General features: G+C 36.1%; 1 long non-coding RNA gene across 3 annotated transcripts in view; it reads right to left on the minus strand.

Annotated features, from left to right (window-relative positions):
* The window catches only part of LOC103680468, a 56,902-nt gene that overhangs the window by 42,760 nt on the left and 624 nt on the right, over positions 1–13,518 (minus strand). The window contains exons 2-4 of one of the 3 annotated variants that reach the window (XR_005833104.1): positions 13,096–13,239; positions 7,739–7,776; positions 2,010–2,222 (exon numbers count right to left, since the gene is read on the minus strand). This is a non-coding gene — a long non-coding RNA (uncharacterized LOC103680468). The remainder of the gene's footprint in view (positions 1–2,009; positions 2,223–7,738; positions 7,777–13,095; positions 13,240–13,518) is intronic. The other 2 variants (XR_573117.2, XR_573116.2) reach the window with 2 other exon arrangements.

The following is a 13,518-nucleotide window of genomic DNA, read 5'->3' on the forward strand; positions in this document are numbered from 1 at the left end:
CCAACAACTAATTATGTAGGAGGTGTTAAATTCGAAGTCTTCTGAACTTGGAAAAGTACACGTAATAAATGTGTCTCTTTACAAATTAGATACAGAATGGTATTTGTCAAATGTAATTTTATTCTCCCAATTGTTTTGTGACATTGTTGAAAAACACAGACTGAGGGGGAAAAAGGGTAATTCAAACTGGAAAGAATACAAACTTTGAAGTCTGTTTTTGAAAAAAAAAAAATCCGATAAACATGATAAATAGTATGGTTTCCCCGTATAATTTTCTTTTTCTCAACTCTTTTAGAAACTCTAAACTTATACAAAAAGAATAAGGAAGATAAGTTTCATTCCATATCTAGATCCCTTCAAAATTAAAACAGAGCAGTAATTATGCCTGACCTTCTGTAATACTTCATTACCTGTACATGAATGAGGTGTTCCATGGATACCCAGAACACTGAAAATGATGTCTTTAAACAACCATAAACCCTTTTGGATGGCAATTGTGAGACGTCTGATATAATGGAAGAGAGTCTAGAGGCAGAGAATATGTGATCAAGTCTAGATTTTACCGCTTACTAATTGTGTGTCTCAGACAAACCACTTAATTGTAACTAAGCCACAGTTTTCCTCGATTGCAAACATAGGGATAATATTACCTACTGTATGGGGCTGCTGACAGGATAAAACCAGATAAGATGTGAAAGCATTTGTAAACTGTGAAGTACAATCTATAAAGGACAATACACATCCTACCGATTACATCTTATTACTACATACTTCCTTGTCTTCATGAACAGAATATACTAAACATAATTTAACCCACGGCCATAATTACAAGTTACTGTGCTAAGCTGTAATACAGGGACCAAAGTCACCATAACCCAGGCCAAAGGAGGCCAAGAAGCGAGGCTGACTGTTTTGGTGCTTCTTTATAGCTCTGGATGCCCTTTGTACAGTTAGTTGTTTGGCGAGACTTTTGCTGCTATCAGCGTACATAGTTACCTATAGGGAGCCTTCCCAGAAAAATGCCAGTTAAAATCCTCTCTAATTTGCTGCTCCACTTCCTTTCTCACCTTCTCTAAACAGGTAACTCTGTCTTCTTCACAGAGAAAAAAAGAAACCACCAAATAAGAGCTCACCAACTTCCTGCAACCAGACTGACAAAGGAACGTGCTCTTGCATCCGTCCTCCCATCCTTTTGTCCTGAAACAATGACACATTGTTCTTACCTTAAGCTAATCCTTCTACCTATGCTTCAGATCCCATCCCCAAATGCTTTCTGTCAGTGATTGTTGTCTCCTATAACTTCAGTCCCAAGCCTTCTCTTGGCTACTTCCCATAAAATTTAAACACGCTCAAGTCTCTCCTGCCTTCTAAAAGGAAACACAGGCACAAACATTTTTATCATGCTCCAGCTGTCCTTGTTCTCCTTACCTGCCAGCTATACCTCTCCGGTCCTAGAGAAATAATAGTAAATGCACTTCTACTCAGGGAACAAACGCACATGTAAGGGGGACATGCGGGGATCAGGGGCGGGAGGGGTTAAAACTAAAATAATTGTGAAACGATGAGTTAAGAGTTAATAGGCTGAGGTAGAGGAAGAGGCGCAGTGGATCAGGGAGAGAGAGCAGCAAATGCAAAGGCACAAAGCAGAGGAAGGGTATCTAGCCCCAAAAAGGAAATGAAAATAGTCCAGGGCTCCCACTAAATGACAAATTCATACATATATTTATCCTTATTTCCTCCCAGAACTCCACTAAAATACCAGCAAAGGAGTACTAATTTCTCAAAGGCAAAAGCATAAATGCATAAGAACAAATGTAAGAGGAAAAAAGAGAAAAAGCACATGAGAGATATCAAAATTTGCGAAGATACAAAACTGATCTACATATGGTCACCAACCAATTCAGTGTACCTGAGAAAACTGAAACCTTAGCCTGAAGCAAGAGACAATTAGGAGGCAAGCTTATTCCCAAAGAGGGTAGACAAACTGAGGAACTGAAGGCTTTAAGTACCTCTGAGAGTGGGGCTGAGGAACAGGACTAACAACAGGAAGACTGGTTGAGACTTTAGAAGATATAATCAGACCTCCAGCTCTCCTCATCATAAAGCCAGGTATCTCTTCTCTCCTACCACAGCAGAAAACCAGAGGTTTACTGTGTGGAGATAGATCAGAGAATGTTCTGGATTTGGATATATCAGGTTGAGGGGTAGAATGCAAGGTGGCACTGAAAACAAAAGGAAAAAGGAAAAGTGTTAGAAGGTCATCAAAAAGAAACGTAAAGGTAACACACAGGGAGAACTAGGTTTCTGTCAATATTTAACTCTCTGGGAATTCTGTGGATTTTTAAGTTCGTAATCAAAATAGGGAAATCTGGGTTTCCATTAAGTAGATGAGATGGTCCACAAGCTGACCTAGATATCGATAGAGAAATGCATAGATTCATAGATACATAGATATGCAACTTATTTGTTTTATAACTAGATAAATGGGACTTAAAATTCCTCTTCTATTAATTTCATTCGTTATGATATAGGTTTAACAAAATTGCCTCTCTTTTCAATCCAAATGTGCATCAGTAGATAAATGGATAGAGAAGTTGTGAGATACACAGATACACACACACACACACACACACACACACACACACTGGACTATTACTTAGCCATAAATAAGGATGAAATCTTGCCATTTGCAACAACATGGATGGATCTAGAGGGCATAATGCTAAGTGAAATAAGTCAGTCAGAGAAAGATAAATATCATATGATTTCGCTCATCTGGAATTTAAGAAACAAAACAAAGAAACAAAGAAAAAAACCAGACAAACAAAAAACCAGACTCTTAACTATAGAGAATAAACTGGTGGTTGGGGCGCCTGGGTGGTGCAGTCATTAAGCATCTGCCTTTGGCTCAGGGCGTGATCACAGCGTTCTGGGATCGAGCCCCACATCAGGCTGTTTAAAGTTTGCTTTGGCTATTCGAGAACCTTTGTGGTTCCATACAAATTTTAGGAATGTTTACTCTAGTTCTGAGAAAAATGCTGTTGGTATTTTTATAGGGATTGCATTAAATGTGTGGAATGCTTTGGGTAGTATGGACATTTTAACAATATTTGTTCTACCAACCCATAAGCATGGACTGTCTTTCCATTTGTTTGCATCGAATTCAATTCAATTTCTTTCATCATAAAAGACCTGCAAAGTAGGTCTAGAGAGAACATAACTCAACATAAGAAAGGCCTTATTGAAAAACCCACAGCCAACATTACACTTAATGGTGAAAAACTGAGAGCTTTTCCCCTATGGTCAGGAACAAGACAAGAATGTCTACTCTCACCATTTTTATTCAACATAGCAGTGGAAGTCCTAGCCACAGCAATTAGACAACATAAAGAGACAAAACACATCCAAATTGGTAAAGAAGTAGTAATACTCTCACTGTTTGTAGATGACATGATACTACAAATAGAAAACCCTAAAGACCCCACCAAAAAACTCCTAGAACTGATAAATGAATTCAATAAAGTCGCAGGATACAAAATTAATGTACAGAAATCTCTTGTGTTCCTATACACTAATAATGAAGCAGTGGAAAGTAGAACATTTCATTCTTAAAGATGAACAGATGACCAACGATAACCAATTATAGGGAAAAGGACCTCTATAACAAAAAGAAGAGAAAAAAAAAACAGAGTCGAAGAAGAAAACTTAAGAGAACTTTATTAACCTTAGAAAGATATTTTATTCCTCAAACAATAACAGGAGGCCACACACACACACACACACACACAAAAGGAAACTCAGTAAATAGGCAGAGTTGCTAGAAATTACAAATACAAAATTAAAATCATCAACGGAGAAATTAAAATATAAAGAAGACTACATTCATACAGTTCACTCATTGAACAAATATTATTTTGAGTACCTCCTACTTTCCAGAGATGAATTGGTAGGAGGTGAATTAGGAAAATATCATGTTCTAGAAGATAAGTGAAGAAAATATATCAAAGAAGAGTATGTGATAGGGGCGCCTGGGTGGCTCAGTCGTTAAGCGTCTGCCTTCGGCTCAGGGCGTGATCCCAGAGTCCTGGGATCGAGCCCCACATCAGGCTGCTCCGCTGGGAGCCTGCTTCTTCCTCTCCTACTCCCCCTGCCTGTGTTCCCTCTCTCACTGGCTGTCTCTCTCTGTCAAATTAAAAAAAAAGAAGAAGAAGAAGAGTATGTGATAAACTGTGTCAAAAGCTGCTGTTATATAAGTAGGGTTGACAGTTTAAATTTATCACCTAACAAAGTGGTGTCTGACTGGAGGAAGAGGTCCCATCCTTGGAATGCCCAGGAAGAGTGTCTTTCCCCCTTTCCAAAGCTTCTTCCACAGCTTACCAAAAGTACCTAGTAGCCCTACCTCTCTATCCCAAAGCAATTTACCCAGCTATCCACATCAACTTTGCTCAGAAGCCTTCAGCTCTATGTGGCTTAGGAGGAAACCAAGTTAGGAGAAGAAATTGTTGTTGTTGTTGTTGTTGTTGTTGTTTTTTAACTGAGATTGGTCTAGAAAGTTTTCTCCTCTACAAGGAGCCAGTACAGCAAAGCTTATCTGGAGACAGATGGGCCAATCATTCTTCCTTTTAAGTGTCTTTTTTTTCCCCCCTTTTCTCACTTTAACCCTCCTTCTCTGGGACTTCAGTTCCTCACATTTGTAGACACTATAACACAGTTCAGTGGTGCCACACTCACCTGTGCACCAGAATCATCAGCCATCAGGGGATCAAAGGCAAAAAGAAACTTTTTAGCATTTTGGAAATGTTCCATATGTTAATTGTGGTACTAACTGACACAACCATATACAACTACAAAAAAATCTCTTTAAATTTACAATTTAAACTCTGACACTTCAGAAAATGAAAAAGGGAGTTATTAATTATGCCAGGACAACAAGCATAAACCTCAACTACTCTGGGAAAAGTAGGATAAATGGTCATCTCAGTAATACATCAAAATAAAGACTAAGTATTGACCATCGGTTTTAGCAACATGGATATTGTGAAATAATAGAAAATATATACATAAGTCTCTGCCTCCAGTTTCTGGCATTGAATTCTTAAATCTTTTGGAATCCCCCTAGGTTATTGGAGTGTCTTTTATTCTAACAGGGTGACTTGGTGGCCTCCTGGATGGGGGCTGCTCACCAGAAAGTATGAGCCATAATTTGAAGCTTGGAACTTTCAGGCCCACCCTCCATTCTCCAGAGAAGGAAAAAGGAGTGGAAACGGAGTTAATAATCAATCATGCCAACCTGATGAAGCCTACATAAAATTCCCAATAGCACAGGGTTCAGAAAGCATCTGGGTTGGTGAACACACACATCTGTAGGCCAGGAGGGTAGCATACCCCAACTCTACTAGGACAGAAGCTCCTGTACTATGTACCTCTTCATCTAGTTGTTCGTCTGCACCCTTTATCATATCCTTTATTATACAATAAACTGGTAAACATAATTATTTCTCTGAATTCTGTGAGCCATTCTAGCAAATTATCAAACTCAAGGAAGGGGTCTGGGAACCCTAATTTATAAGGGGTTCAGTCAGAAGTTCTGTCAATCAGAAGTACAGGTGACAACCTGGGACTTGTGACTGGCATCTTGAGTGAGGGCAGTCTTGTGGGCATAAGACCTTAACTTTGTGGGATATGAGCTATTGCCAGGTAATGTCAGAATTGAAGAGAATAATGGGAAATCCTGCCAGTGTTGCAGGAAATTGCTTGATGTGTGCAAAATCCACACATCTGGTGACAGAAGAATTGTGTGTGAGTAAAGGAAAAACATAGGACTGTGTTTTTTACCATTACAGGTATCACAGGCAATCTTGATAAAAGCAGGAAAAAAATGTGAAGACATAATGGCTAAAAATATTCCAAAAGCAGCAAAAGAAAGGTATCAACCACAAATCCAAGAAACTCAGTTAACCCTAGGAAAGATAAACACAAAAAACCCCCACATTTTAGGCACATGACAGAGAAACCATGAAAACCCAAAGTTAAAGAGAAAATCTTGAATACAACCAGAGGGAAAAAAAGATACATTAAAAAGAAGGGAACAAGGAAATGAATTATACCTGAATTCTCATCAGAAACAATTTAAAACAAGCTTTTAAAAGAAAAAAAGAAAAAAAAAAGCCACCTCTTGTCAGTCTAGTTCTCCAGCCAGTGGGAAAAAAAAAATCTTTCCAAAATGAAGGCAAAAAATTCCATAGATGGAAAAAAAGTAATACCACATAGAAATGTCAGAAAAAAATAAATATGATACATACATACCAATAAATCTCTTTAAAAGAATACTGAATAGAGGGGTGCCTGGGTGGCGCAGTTGTTAAGTGACTGCCTTTGGCTCAGGGCGTGATCCTAGCGTTCTGGGATCGAGCCCCACATCAGGCTCCTCTGCTAGGAGCCTGCTTCTTCCTCTCCCACTCCCCCTGCTTGTGTTCCCTCTCTCGCTGGCTGTCTCTCTCTATCAAATAAATAAATAAAATCTTTAAAAAAAAAAAGAATACTGAATAGAAATACTTAAAATAGCATTATACTACAGAGTTTATAGCATATCTTGTCTTTGAAAATAAGAACAATGGGGAAGGAGGATAGTAAATGAAGTGTGCTATTGTAATGTTCTCACACTGTGGAGTAATAATATTTTTTGAAGTTAAACTGTGATAACTTAAAAATTATTACATTTAATCTCTAGAAAAATCACTAAAAACACATAGAGAAGCATTAACTAAAAATTCAACAAAGGAAATAACACAGAATAATACAAAATACTTGATTTACCCAAAAGATGGTAAGAAAGGCAAAACAGAGGAACAAAAAGCAGACAGGACAAATCCAAAGGGGGAAAAGAGAAAATTACAGATTTAAACCCAAACACTATCAATAATTACATCAAATATAAATGAAATATTGGGTGGGGAAAATGAGATGTTGGGTCAGAGAATACACACTTGCAGTTATAAGATGAGTAAGTTCTGAGGATCTAGTACACAGCATGGTGAATTTAGTAACAACGATATACTTGAAAGTTGCTAGGGGAGTCCATCCATCTTAAAAGTTCTTAACCCACAGTTAAAGGTATGTGAGGTGATGGATGTGAACTATACAGTGGTAATCATTTTGCCTAAATGGACTAAACACCCTTAGTAAAAAGGCAGAGATTGACAGAGGCTGGAATTTTTTTTAAGGCCCCAACTACTCTCTATATCAACAAAACACACTTAAAACATAAAAGATACAAAGTCAAAGGATGGGAAAAGATAAATCATACAAACCCTAAGTGTAAGAAAGCTAGTATGGCTATATTAATATCAAAGTAGGACTTTAACTATGGACTCTGAGAAACAAACTGAGGGCTTCGGGGGGGGCGGGGGGATGGGGGAATGGGATAGACCGGTGATGGGTAGTAGGGAGGGCACGTATTGCATGGTGCACTGGGTGTTATACGCAACTAATGAATCATCGAACTTTACATCAGAAACCAGGGATGTACTGTATGGTGACTAACATAATATAATAAAAAAACATTAAAAAAAATAAGTAGGACTTTAGAAAGAATACTATGAAATACAGAAAAGGGAATTTTATAATATCAGAAGGTTCAAATTCATGAAGAGATACATCTTAAATACACAGGCACCTAAAAATAATGAAGATCTTAAATAAGTGAAACAAAAATTAATGGAAAAGTAGACAAACCCACCATCGTGGTTAGAGATGTAAATGTCCTTCTCTCAGACACTGATAAAACAAATGGGCAAAAAATCAGTAAGGATATAGAGTATTTCAACAACAGTATCAACTTGACCTAATAGACACTTATGGAACACCATTCTCAATAATGGCAGAACACCCATTTTTCAAGTGCATGGGAACATTCACAAGATAGACAATAAGGTAGGCCATAAAAAAAAGTTTTAGTTAATTTAAAAGGCATGGAATCATACCAAGTACACTCTAACCACAACAGAATTAAATTAGACATCAATAATAAAAAGATACTTGAGGATTTTCCAATTTTAGAAATTAAACAATATACCTCTTAGTAATCCACAGATCAAAGAAAACTATTACAGGAGAAATTTTAAAATATCTTTAGCTGAATGATAATAAAAATAAACATATCAAAATTTATGTAATGAAGCTAAAGGAGTACTTCAGGCTTAGGAGAAATTTATAGCTTTAAAAACCTATGTAAGAAAAGAAGACAGGTGTACAATCAATGATGTAATTCTCTACATTAATAAGCTAGAAAAAGAAAAGCAAGTAGAAGAAAGGATATAATAAAATTAAAAGCAGAAATCAAGTAAAGAGAAATGGACAAACAATACAAAATCAACAAAGCAGAAGATGGTTCTTGGCCAAGATTTAAAAAATGTCTAAACCTCTAGCAAGACTGACCAGGAGAAAAGACATAGAAAACACAAATTACCAATATAAAGAATGAAAATAAATATATAACTACAAATCCTTCATAATAGGAGGATAATAAGGAGACAGTATGAACATTATAATAATTTTGACTTCTTAAATGAAATGGATAAATTCTTAAAATATTTACCCCCTAAAAATGAAAACACTAATTTGAAAAGATATATGCACCCCTATGTTTACTGCAGCATTATTTACAATAACCAAAATATGGAAGCAACCTAAGTGTCCATCAATGGACAAATGGATAAAGAAGATATGGTGTATAAATAATGGAATATTACCAATCATAAAAAAAGAATGAAAGATTGCAATTCTCAACAACATAGATGGACCTAGAGGGTATTATGCTAAGTGAAATAAGTCAGAGACAAATACCATATGATTTCACTTATATGTTCTAGAAAATGAACAAAACAGAAACTGATTCAAATACACAAAACAAACTGTTACCAGAGGAAAGAGGAATAGGGGTGATGGGCACAATTGATGAAAGGGATTAAGAGGCACAAACTTCCAGTTATAAAATAAGTAAGTCAAGGAAATGAGAAATACAGTGTAGGGAGTATAGTTAATAATACTATGGTAACATTATATGATGCCAGATGGTAACTACACTTACAGTGGTAAGCAACTGTATAATGTATAGAATTTTCTTTTTTTTTTTTTTTTTTTTAAAGATTTTATTTATTTATTTGACAGAGACAGCCTGCGAGAGAGGGAACACAAGCAGGGGGAGTGGGAGAGGAAGAAGCAGGCTCCCAGCAGAGGAGCCTGATGTGGGGCTCGATCCCAGAACGCCGGGATCACGCCCTGAGCCGAAGGCAGACGCTTAACGACTGTGCCACCCAGGCGCCCCAATGTATAGAATTTTCTAATCATGATGTTGTACATCTGAAACTAGTATATAACACTGTATGTCAACTAAACTTCAATTAAATTTTTTAAAAAAGAAATAGCAGTCTTACACAAACTCTTCCAGAAATGAGAGAAAATGGGAATCACTCCCCCATTATTGTATGGGGCCAGCATAACCGTGATACTAAATTTAGACAACAGACATACAAGAAAACTACACGAATATATATGAGTCTAGACATAAAAATCCTTATCAAAATAACAGCAACTGGAATCCTGCAACATATAAAAAGCATAATACTTCATGCACAAATGACATTTGTTTATCTTAGGAATGCAAAATAGGTTTAACATAAGAAACATCGATATAACTTAGCACGTATAGATTAGAGGAGGAAAATTAATAATACAGACTTCAATAAATGAAAAAAAAAAACACAAAAACCAACGAGGTTCAATACTCACTCATGACAGATACTCTTAGCAGACTAGGAATAGGAAGAATATCCCCAACCTGACAAGTGGCATCTAAAAAAACATATAGCTAATAATATACTTAATGGTAAAATACCGTAGGTTACCTCTCTAAAATCAGGAACAACACAAGGATATTTCCTCTCACCACTTCAACTGAACACTATAATAGAAGTACATAACTAGTGCATTAAGGCAAGAAAAATAAATATAAGGCATATGGAGTACAGAAAGAATTAAAGCTCTCTTTACGTGCAAGTGGCATAACTGCATTGGTAGAAAATTCTAAGGAATCTACAAAGACAACTTTGAGACAACTAAAAAGCAAATTTAGCAAGATTGTGGGATGTGAGATCAGTATATAAAAAAAATCTATACTTCTGGGGCACCTGGGTGTCTCAGTTGGTTAAGCAGCTGACTTGATTTTTTGGCTCAGGTCATGATCTCATGATCCTAGGATCAAGCCCCACAGTGGGACACGCTCCACACTCAGCAGGGAGTCTGCTTGAGATTCTTTCTCTCCTCTCCTCTGCTCTTTCCCACCTTGTGCGTGTGCGTGCACTCCCTCTCAAACAAATAAAATAAAAATAAATAAACTATAGTTCTATATGCCATCATTCAATAAGTAGAAAATAAAATTTTAGGGGTGCCTGGGTGGCTCAGTCGGTTAAGTGTCTGCCTTTGGCTCAGGTCATGATCCCAGGGTTCTGGGATCGAGCCCCACATCGGGCTCCCTGCTCCGTGGAGAGCCTGCTTCTTCCTCTCCCCGCTGCTCATGCTCTCTCTCTAGCTCTTTCTCTCTCAAATAAAATCTTAAAAAAAAAAAAAAAAGAAAAGAAAATTTTGAAGAATACCATTTACAACAGAACCAAAACCACAAAAAAACTAGAAATAAATACAATGTGCAGTACTACACTGAAAGTTCTAAAATATTTCTGAAAGAAATTAAAGATAACTTATGTAATGCAGTGACATAGTATATTCATGGATTAGAAGACACAATATTGTTAAATGTCCACTCTGCCAAATGAATATATATTCAATACAGACACAATTAAAATTCAGGCAGGATTTCTTTAAAAGGAAATTCAGAAGCTGATTCTAAATTTCTATGGACATGCAAGCAAATTAAAATAATTAAAATAATTAAACTTGAAAAGAAGGATAAAATTAGAGAACTTAACTTCACATGACTTTGAAACAGACTACAGTAATCAAGATGGAGGTATTAGTAAAAGAACAAATATACCAAACAAAATAGAATCTAGAAATAGACCCCCACTTCCAAGACATTGACAATACAATGCAGAGAAGAAAATCTTTGCAATAAGTGAACAGCTGGATATCCACATTGAGGGGAAAAAAAGCATGACCTCCCCCCTCACACCATACACAAAAAAAAAAAAACAGGTCTAAAGGTAAAAGCAAACTATAAGCTTATTGAAAAAGACGATATTTTCATGACCTTCTTAGAGACACAGAAAGCACTAACCAAAAAACAAACATGTAATAAATTGTATTTCACCAAAACAAAAATCTTCTGCTTATCAAAAAACACCACTAAGAAAATGAGCTGGCAAGCCATAGACTAGGAGAAAATATACACAATGTATACACAAGATCAAGAATGTACTTAAATTTTTAAAAAGATACTTCAGAAATATAATTATACAAATGACTAATAATAACATTTTAAAGTGCTTAAAACCATCAATCAGAGAAATACAAAATAAAGCCACTTGAGAGATCACTATAAATATAGAATTGTGCAGTGGTTCTCAATGGGATGGGGAAGTTGGCAATTTTGACCCCCAGAAGACATTTTTAGTTGTTATAGGTACCCAGAATGTTGCTAAACATCCTACAAGGCACAGGACAGCCCCAAATAACAAAGAATTATCCTGTCCAAAATGTCAATGGTGGCAAAATTGAGAAACCCCCAAGAGATGAAAGAGACAAATAGCATCAAATGTTGGTGAAGATCTAGAGCAAATGGAACTCTCTGATATGTTACAGAAGGGTATGCAAAATGATTGATTCACTTCGGTGCTTGACAGATGCTACCATATTAAGTGTAAATGGCTTCTCCTTGTCAAATTAAAGGTCAACATGGCCTACAAGGCCTGCATGATCTAGACCCAGTCTACTTCTCCAGCCTCATCTCTCAGTTTAAATGAGGCACAAGGATGATCAGTATTAGGAAAAAACTTTCAATCAAATCTACTTGACTTTACTGAGAGAAATCCTAAAAATTCTGAGATAAAAGAAATCTTAATATCATTTAGTCAACTTATTACCTAAAGAAGGGATATAAATACACTCCTGACAGTACATCTCTCATAATAAACACTAACAGTTTTGGCAAAATCTCAGATCTATTTGACAAAAACTACAGAAACAACTAAGGCTATAGAAGTATTGGTCCTCTACCCCTTTTGTAAACTGGGTTAACTGGAGACCATTATAGAGTTACTGATATTGGCTTCAGACACATCACAATGCAGGTTGAAAAAAATTAAAGTAACAGTTCAGAAAGATACTAAATACCACAACTCATTTCACCAAAGAATGGAGTCAGGTGCAAAAGTGTATAAATGGCCTAAATTGGCACCATTCAATAAAAACATAACACAAACTATAAATGCAAGCCACATATGCTATGTTAAAAAAATAAAAAGCAAATTAATTCCATTTTGATAACATAATTATACTATATGCAAATATATGCACATACGTTATGCACAAAATATGCAAAATAGCCAATAAACCCAAAATATTATCACCTCAATATGTAATCAACATAAAGTTTGATTATTTTATATTCTCTTTTTGTACTAAGTCTTCAAATGTATTTTACATTTATAATAAATTTCATTTTGGACTATCCACATTTCAAGTGCTCAATAGACACATGTAGGTAGTGGCTACTGGATACTAACACTGCTTATTAAGTAACATACTTCTAAGCATTTTACTTGACTATTTCATTTAATTCTCTCTGAGGCACATACGGGGGAAAGTAATTTGTCCCAAGTTCCCACAGTTAGTGGTAGAATCAAGATTCTAACTCAGTCAGCATGACTAAGATCCCCTGCTCCAAACCAGAATGTTTTCCCACCTCAAAATTTAAAAAAAATTTTTTTCTTTTACAATATCACTGAAACTTTCAGTTAAACCACATTAACACGTTAATTCTTGCTTTCATATTATACATTCAGCTTATAAGAAACCTAAATTTATGGTCACATAAAAAAATTGTTTTCCCCCCATGATTTAAATCCGCAAGAAAAGACTTACCATTAATACGAGTTTTTGATACTTTTGTTTTAGGTCTGACACACTTGCAGATGGGTCTGCCCCCAGAATGCTGTACCAATCCTTTTTGGGTATCTGCTCAAATGCCATCATCCATTGAACAAGAAGTGGACCTTCTCAGATCAGCTGAATAAAAATATCGATGACAATTCATTACAATTTGCAGGATCGAAGAAATAAGCAAGTACTTTCCTAAATTCTTTAATATGTAGCGGAGTAATCAGGATTATAATGCAAACCTGATGAAGCATGTATTTTCATTTAAAACACCCTAAGAATTTCATGTACAAGTATACAGACAAGTATGGGAAATCTGTTACACGTTTCATGATATACGCTTATACCTTAAATTAATGAATTACAACAGCCTTAAGAAAACAGAATTCGAAAATGAACGCGAGCGGT

This window comes from Ursus maritimus, unplaced genomic scaffold, assembly GCF_017311325.1.
Source record: "Ursus maritimus isolate PB19 unplaced genomic scaffold, ASM1731132v1 scaffold_68, whole genome shotgun sequence".
Classification (NCBI taxonomy): domain Eukaryota; kingdom Metazoa; phylum Chordata; class Mammalia; order Carnivora; family Ursidae; genus Ursus; species Ursus maritimus.